The 9,126-nt window shown below is 34.8% G+C and overlaps 1 pseudogene; it reads right to left on the bottom strand.

The window, feature by feature from the left end:
• Positions 1-8,229: 8,229 nt before the first annotated feature.
• Positions 8,230-8,785, bottom strand: LOC106827598 (protein Cripto-like; annotated as a pseudogene).
• Between the last annotated feature and the right edge of the window lie 341 nt (positions 8,786-9,126).

Below are 9,126 nucleotides of genomic sequence, written 5' to 3'. Positions count from 1 at the left end.
AACTCAAAATTAGAAAAGAAAGAATGGGTCATGCTTATATTTTAATATCAGCTCTATCCATGATATAGTTTGTGACTTTGATTAAGTTACTGGAATTTCTCTGACTCAGTCTCTCTCTGCAACGTGCCTCTATTAAAATATACACTATTGGGAAGAAAAGCAAATAACTCTGGGAAATTGCTCTAGCTAAAGCTAATCCCTGATATGTGCTTTGGCACAGATATTATTTTATAAAAGACTATTTTAATGAACTAATGCCTGCCTCTCAAAGCCAATGTTGCACTTTATTTGTTCATGAATTATATAGGATTATGTTAAGGAATTAGAGTTCATGTTTTATTCTCTAATTTTCACTAATGTTTAAGTTGGAATAATTTTGTCACTCTGCTTAACTCTGTGTTTAACAATTCAATATACTGCCATGTTGAAATAAAAATCATTTATCCCAGCAAATTATGATATTAAATGGAAATATTTGCAAAAGTTTTAGATGTCTAATTAACTATTTATATTCACCTGCCACCAGGATTAAAGTCTTTGGGGGGGATGTAGGTGGGAAGAATGATTAAGTATATGGATTCATAATTTATTAACTATCAAATGCCTCTCTCAATTTTACTCTATGTCCTACATTTTCAATTTAATATTTAAAATAACATGCTAACCTTTTCTTTTAAATGAGAGACACTATTAGTCTGAACTCATCTTATTAACCCATTATCATGTGATATATTTTAGTTACAATTGACAGGAGATATGTGACCAAGTTGAATGAGTCCTAAGGATAATTCTATGGAAGAATCCTGGAAAAAACACATAAGGAAAAAGAGGCTAATCTTATATAAAAAAGAAAAAAATCTTGTCTGTACCCTCCTTTTGGATGAAATTGTGTGATATGATGCTTGGAGCTGCAGCAGCCCTCTTGTAAACATGAGACAAGTTTCTTTTCTCAAATGTTTTGTAATGTAAGATAATGAAATATCTCGAGTAAGTGAGCAACTGTTAATGCAATAATCTGCTATTTGCTGTCAAAATCTTGTAACTAGTAAAGAATACTAAGTTATTGTAGCAGCTGTGTTCAACATTTCAACATTGAAGATTTACTCTATTAACAACTTTGAAGTTTATAATAGATAACATTGACTATAATCACCAGGCCATTCATTAGAGCTTCAGAATGTATTTATCTACTAGTTTCAAGTTTACATGCCTTTATTAATAGCACATATATAATAATTTTTAAAAGCACTGGTTTGCTGAGCTAAATAGTCTCGTGACAATATATGTACGTATATCGTCACTGAATTGGTCTTAGGTACGTTCCCAAACTATGTGAGAAATTTATGGATGATATAATGATGTCATCACAGACTTCTTTTAACCTTTTCTCTAAACATTAACTGTCATCTCATTACATGCCTCAATATAACGGGAAAAAAACACATACACACATTTTAAAGATATAAATCCAGACAACCAAATAACTAATTTTTCTTATTTGGACATGTGGGTATTCACATATAAAACTGACTATTTACATCGGAAAATATATTTTCAAATCAAATGTATGTAGAAAAAATTTTTCTCCATTTTTACTAAAACTGTTGTCTCTTTATCACTATTGAAAAATATGTTCATAAGGTGTGTGTAGTAACACATTCATATGAACAAACACATACACACATATATATGCATGTATGGAGAGACAAATACCATTCTTTTTCCCTTAAATTAAAATAAAACCTTACAAAAACCTTATTTCGTTTTTATCACAATTGTAAATGTCCTTTTTCAAAAAGAGAGATTATATGTGTACTATTAATAAAGGCATGTAAACTTGCAACTAATAAATAAGTTCTGGAGATTTAATGCACAGTTAGTTATTATAGTCAACAATATTGTGCCATAAACTTCAAAGTTGCTAATAGAGTAAATATAATTGCCTTCACCACAAAAAGGAAATGGCAGTTATGTGACATGATAAAGGCAGTAGCTAAAACTAAGATGGTAATTATACTGCAATATATAAATGTATCAAATCTATCTCATACACCTGAAGCATGATTTAAAAGTTTTTAAATGGCTGAGAAACAGTAAAAGGATTACATTTCTTGGAATGTAGAAATCACATGAAATTCAAATTTCAGTATCCATAAATATAATTTTACTGGAAGATGACCAAGTTCTTTCTTATTTTTCTTTTGTTGTGGGAAGAACTTAACATGAGATCTATCCTCTTAAATTTTTAGGTGCACAACAAGGTATGTAGACAGAATGTTGTACACATCTCTAGATCTTACTCATCTTGATTAACTGAAACTCGTGCCCATTGAACAGTAACTCCCATTTGCCCCTCCTCCCAGCCATCATTCTACTCTGTTTCTATCAGTTTGACTATTTCAGATACCTTATATAAGTCGAATTATTAGTAGTATAATATTATATTATAAACATAATATAATATTATATATACTATATTATAATATAATATTAGTATAATATTAGTATTTGTCCTTCTGTAACTGGATTATTTTATGAAGCATAACATCCTGAAGGTTCATCCACATTGTGGCAAAAAGCAGAATTCCCTTCTTTTTCAAGGCTGAACCTTATTCCAGTGTGCATGTGAGTGTGTGTGTCACATTTTCTGTAGCCATTTGTCCTTTAAGGGGCATTTAGGTTGTTTCCATATCTTGGCTATTGTGAAAAATGCTGCAATGAACACGGGAGCGCAAATATCTCTTCCAGATCACAGTCTCAATTCTTTTGGATATATACCCCAAAATGGAAGTTCTAGATTATATGACAGCTCTATTTTTAATATTTTTAGGAACTTCCATATTGTTTTCCATAGCAAGTACACCATTGCATTCTCAACAGTAGTATACAATGGTTCAAATTTCTCCACATTCTCATGAACAATTATTATCTTTGCTGTTTTAATAATAGTTATCTTAACAGGTGTGAGATGATGTCTCATTGTGGTTTTGATTTGCATTTCGCTGATGAATAGTTATGTTCAGCTTATTTTCAGTTACCTCTTGGCCATTTCTAGGTCTTCTTTGGAAAAATGTCTATTCAAGTCCTTTGCACATTTTTTAATCAAGTTTTTTTTTTTTTGCTATTGAATTGAGGGACTTCTTTGTATATCTTGGAATTTAACCCCTTATCAGATATATGGTTTCAAATATTTTCTCCTATTCCATAGATTGCCTTTTACTCTGTTTGTTGCTTCCGTATCTGTACAGAAACTTTTCAGTTTGATGTAGTCCCACTCGTCCATTTTTGCTTTTATTGCCTCTCTTTGGTGTTATATCCAAAAATCATTACCAAGACCAATGTTATAAACCTTTTCTCTATGTTATTTTCTAGGAGTTTTACAGTTTAAGGCCTTACATTTAAGTATTTACTCCACTTTTAGTTTATTTTTGTGTAAGTTGTTAGGTAAGGATTCAATTTCCTTCTTTTGCATGTCAATATCCAGTTTTCCCAGCAGCCTTTGTTGAAGAGACTATCCCAATTGTGTATTTTGGCAGCATTATTGAAGATCATTATTGAAGTTGACCATATATACATGGGTTTATTTCTGGGCTCTCTATTCTGTTCCATCGGTCTATGTGTCTGGTTTTATGCCAGTCCCACTCTATTATAATTACTGTAGCTTTATGCTGCTTTCTTGAATTGTTGCAATGAAGACCACATGGCTTACATAGCCTAAAAGATTTCCTATGGGTTTCTATATAGGAAAAGTTTACCTACCCTTGAACTAGACAAAAATGTGATTTCAGGAGACATCTGGACTTACCCTAAACCCAGGGGGAACTCTGTTGTGTTAGTTGCAACATACCTAGAAAATAGTGGTTGGGGCTAACTCTTTAAATTGGTCGTTGGCTACAGGCCATGACTCCTGGAGGTTTGCTGAAGAATTTAATATCCCAAGTGTCTCTGAGTAAGATAGCTCTCATTAGCCAAGTGCAATCCTCCAAAGAAGGGAGCAGATCTGAGCTACTCACAGTAGGTGGTTGCTACTGCTGGGAAATGAGTGTCCCGGCCTGGTAAATGGCATCTGGACAGTATCTGTTACAGGCGGCAACACTAGTGTCTCACATGTGGTGAACTATTTTCACTGTAAACCATGTGTATGAATACTCAGAATATGCAAACAACAATCCAATTAAAAATGTACAAAAGATTTGAACAGACACTTCCCAAAGAGATTATACTCAAGACAAATAAACATATGAAAAAATGCTCATCATTTCTGTCAGGGAAATACAAACTACATTACCACACACACTACAATAACTAAAATAATTTTTGACAATATCATGTGCTGGTGAGGTTGCAGAGAAATTGGAGATAATCATGTTTTTCTGGTGAGAATGCAAAATGATACAGCCACTCTGGAAAAAGATTGATAATTTCTTATTAAATTAAGCATACCATGACCACATGACTCAGTAACCCCTCTCCTGGATATTTAACCTAGATAAATGAAAACTTATGTTCACACAAAAACCTGTATATGGGTTTTTATAGCACACTATTCATAATCACCAAAAACTAGGAAAAAAAATGGAATGTCTTTAAATGAGGGAATGGATAAACAACTATTGTGCATCCATCAGCAATAAAGGAACAAATTGTTGATATAAGCAAAAACTTGATGAATCCCAGAAGTATTATGGTGAGTGAAAGAAGCTCGTCTACAACAGTATACGCTCTATGCTTAAATTTATATGACTTCTTGAAAGGCAAAAGTATAGTGACGATGAACAGAACAGTGGTTGCCATGGCTTAGCAGTGGCAGGAGAGCATGAATTCCAAAGAGACTGCAAGGGAGTTTCATGGCATGGTGAAATTGTTCTATATCCTGACAGCGATGGTGGTTATACAAATCTATATACACATTAAAATTCATAGTACTGAACTTCCCCTCAGCAAAATCAATCTTTTTCTATATTATTTTAAATAATTAAACCAAACACACACCTCTCTCATCTATGCTCCAGCCTAGAGGTAAAATTTCTGAGCTCCCCTTTTTTTAAGGTTGGACCATGAGGTTTTTAAGGTCAAGTCATGAGGCTCACAGGTTTTTACTTAGGGTGAGCACCTGTAGCTCTATTTACATCAAAACAGCCACTACCCTGTGGAAAAGGCTGAAGATATCCCACCATTTGAAAACCCCATTTCATTGGTGTCCAGCTCAGTGTTCTTGATACTTGAAGCTACTTTCCTTGGCTATGGTAAAAGACTAAATCTGTTCTGAAGGAACTGTGACAATTTACATGAGAGTAAGTACATAGCAAATCAAAAATAACCTGTACTAAAGATGAAAGATATCTGAAAATGTGGTTGGATGATTGGCACTCTGACCCACCCTATCACACATAGTTCTAGCAATTGCGGTCTTCTCTTATAGAAGCAAGACTCACAGTACTATAAGTACTTACTTGCTGCTCATAAAGCAGCAGAAGAGGAATACATGTCCAGGTCAGGTAGGCCAGCTTCAAGAAGGAAGGGTGGAAAAGAGGACTCAGATATAAATGTCCAGTCTTTCTATCCCTTCTCATCAATAGATTGTGTCATTGCTTCTCTCCTTGCCGGGACTGAGCTGGAGAGAGGCCCAAAGTGTTTATAGTCTTGGATCTCTCTTCAGCCAAAAAGCCATACCAGGCATGGGGGAAATATTCTCATCCTTAAAAATCAATAATGAATATGTGTAATGTTATAACTTTCTTAGGAATATATCTGGCAGCATCAATTACAAATACAAACATGCATACTCTTTGGGTGAATAATCCCACTCCAGGTAATCTCTCTACCACTATACCAGAAAATATTTACAAGGAAGTTTAATGGAACATTTTAATGATATATACAAAGAGTTTATCACAAGAGTTTATCACAAAAAAATTTTGTTATAATTGCTCGTAGTCAAATGAAACAAATAAGCATAGAAAAAAATCATAAAGATATACACTAAACTATTGGCAAAGATCGTTTTTCAGTGATAGGACAATAGTATTTACGTCTCTCTTTTTTTATTTCTGAATAGTTGTTTCTACGAACAAATAAAATATATAAAAAGGACATAGCCATAGAGTGTATGAGCTCTACAAATAACATAATATTTATAAAAGTTTTTATCAAAATATTTAAACACAAGAGAAAAATAGAGAGCACAGTATAATGAATACCTGTACACATCACCTTTGATATTTTGCCACACTTTTTCATCTGTTTTATTGCTATTGTTGAAGTACATTAAAGTAAATTGCAGACATCAAGACATTTCACTGCTAAATACTTTGGTATTCACCTTAAAAAATAATATTTTCCAACATAAGCAAATATCATAAAAGTTCTAATAAAATGCATAATAATTTGTTGATTTCATCTAATAACCAGGCCCTATTCAAATTTCCCCAATCATCTTACTTTTTCTTTCAAGTTTTTAAAATTGTGATAAAATGCACATAACAAAATTTACCATCTAAAGCATTTTTAAGTGTACAATTCAGTGGTATTAAGTACATTCATATTGTAATGAAACCATCACCACCATCCATCTCCAAAATTCTTGTCATCTCGAAAAACTGAAAATCTACACTCATTAAACAATGACTTTCCATTCCCCTTCCCCCTAAGCCTCTGGCAGCCACCATTTCTAATTTCTCACTAACTTCTGTCTCCATGATTTTGACTATTCTAAGTAGAATTATATAGTATTTGTCTTTTTGTTATTGGCTTATTTCACTTAGCATAATGCCCTCCAGTTTCCTCCATGTCACAGCATATGTCAGAAATTCCTGCTTTTAGAAGCTAAATGATATTCCATTGTATGCATATACCACATTTTGCTTATCTATTCATCTATCAATGAATAATTGGGTTGCTTCCACATTTTAGCTACAACTAATAATTCTGATATAAACATCGGGCATGCATATATGTCTTTGAGACCTTGCTCTCAATTTTGGGGGTATTTATCCAGAAGTAGGATCATTGAATGATTTGGTGATTCTATTTTTAATGCTTTGAGGAACTGTCATACTATTTTCACAGCAGGGGAACCGTTTTACATTCTCACCAACAATGCACAAGGGTTCTTCAGTGTTGATGGTAAGGTATTGAAGTTTCCAACTATTATTGTAGAACTGTTTCTCCCTTCATTTCTGTCAATTTTTTCTTCACATATTTTAATGATATGTAATTACCTGCATAAATATTTATAGTTGTTATATCTTCTTGCTATGTTGAAACTTCTATTAATATAGAACATCCTTTTTGTCTCTCGTAAACATTTTTAATATGAAGTCTACATTGTATGATATTAATGCAGTCAGTCCTGCTCTCTTTTGCGTACTATTCACATGGAATAACTTTTTCCATCCATTCACTTTCAGCTTATTTTTGTCTTTGGATCTAAAGTGAATCTCTTGTGGACAACATATAGTTGGATCTTTTAAAATCTATTCTGCCAATCTTTTTTTTTTTTTTTGGAGGAAACAATTTATTAAATACACTTGTTGGGGAAATTTAGACAGAATTTTTTTCTAAGGAGACTTTATTATCTTTATAATGACGAGGAAAAAAGGGGTGTTCTTGGCTTATCTAGCTTTCTATATATGATAGAAACTTGCTCTTCAGCTTAGCTTTTTTATGGCTTCTCTATGTCCATCTAATCACCAGTCAAGCAATCCATTTTATTTTTTCAAATTTATCTCTCCTATTTGCTTCCTCTTCTCTGCCTAGTGTCCCCGGTACACACACACTTCCATTACTCCAGCATCCCGCCCCTCACCTCTACTATCTGCCCCCTCCCTTGTCATTTGATCCCTTAGAGATGCTTCCTTTCCTTTTTTTTTAAAGATAATCTCTTGATTGATTCTGCTCAACTCTACTGAAAATTATATCCTGTTCCACAGCAGGATTAGCCTTTAATAATCTGAATATAGAATTCAATTGTTTAGAGGAAAATATTAATAGAAAGCCCTTGGTAGAGTTACATCAAACTCGTGCACACTGTAGATACTGCTGACTTTTTTTTAAGTAGTTTTTTGGAGAGGGTAGGGCAGAGGAAAGTAGTTGGTACTTTAAGGAAATGTTGGGGACCACTATGGAAATCTATTCCCTATTTCAGGGCAACAAACAAATCATTATCTCTCAGTTAAGACAATGGTGAGACAACCTTTAAAGGTCATGAAATCTAATGACGAATGTTGATTAATAGTAACTTTATGTAGCAAGGCAGATGCCAGCCAGCTTAACAGTGTTGCATGCAGACTGTTAATTCTGGAGTCCTGGAAGCTGTGAGGTGCTCATCCATCACATGGCCATCACAACTGGGCAGAAATGCCTGAGGAGAGCAGCGAAGCCGGCCATGCCAGTATTTACACATGGAACACTTCTTGGGAAGCTAGGTGCCGTGGGGCACAGACCTGCAGTTTCCTTTGCTCACATCATGCTCACAGTTCTGTCCCTAGAAGGAGAGTGGGCAGGCACAAAAGGACCCCAGCATGCAGGCTCCCCCATTCACACAGCAAGCTTTGTTTAGCTCTTTACTGTCCTGGATTCCTGTGAACGGCACAAAGTGGAAAGGCCGACGACAAACTGAAGGCTCCTCCTGGGACCAAATGCTGTCAGCTCTGAAAACCAGTTCTCCCTGCAACAGACATGCAAGTTCATTATGGCCCAACCCAGCAACCAATCTCAGTTCAAATGCTGTGGAAATGACCATGATCACATTCACACTGGAAGAGAAGGGCTCCATCTTCCTGTGGTCCACAACTCCTCTGACATTGTCCCCTGAAATTCAGGCAGGCCAGAGATGGGAGGCAGCAGTAGGCAGGGCTGGGGTATTCCTCCAGCTGAAGAATGGCAGGGGCTCTAGTCTCACCCAGCTCAGCACCCAACAGCTTCTGATATCAAGCTCTCTCCTAAAATGGTACCCTGGCCCATTCATTAACAAGTCAACTGCTTTCTGTTTTCACTTGTGAAATTAGCAAACAGCAACCGGAAACCTCTTCTGTATTTGCAACAGATCTCTGTGTCCAATCTGTCTTTTGATTGGAAGTTTAATTCTTTTGTATTTAAAGGCATTGAAGATAAAGAGGGGCTTAC

This window comes from Equus asinus, chromosome 11 (genome assembly GCF_041296235.1).
Source record: "Equus asinus isolate D_3611 breed Donkey chromosome 11, EquAss-T2T_v2, whole genome shotgun sequence".
NCBI classification, from domain to species: domain Eukaryota; kingdom Metazoa; phylum Chordata; class Mammalia; order Perissodactyla; family Equidae; genus Equus; species Equus asinus.
The sequence above is the reverse complement of the archived record's forward strand: the minus strand, read 5'-3'. Positions and strand labels throughout refer to the sequence as shown.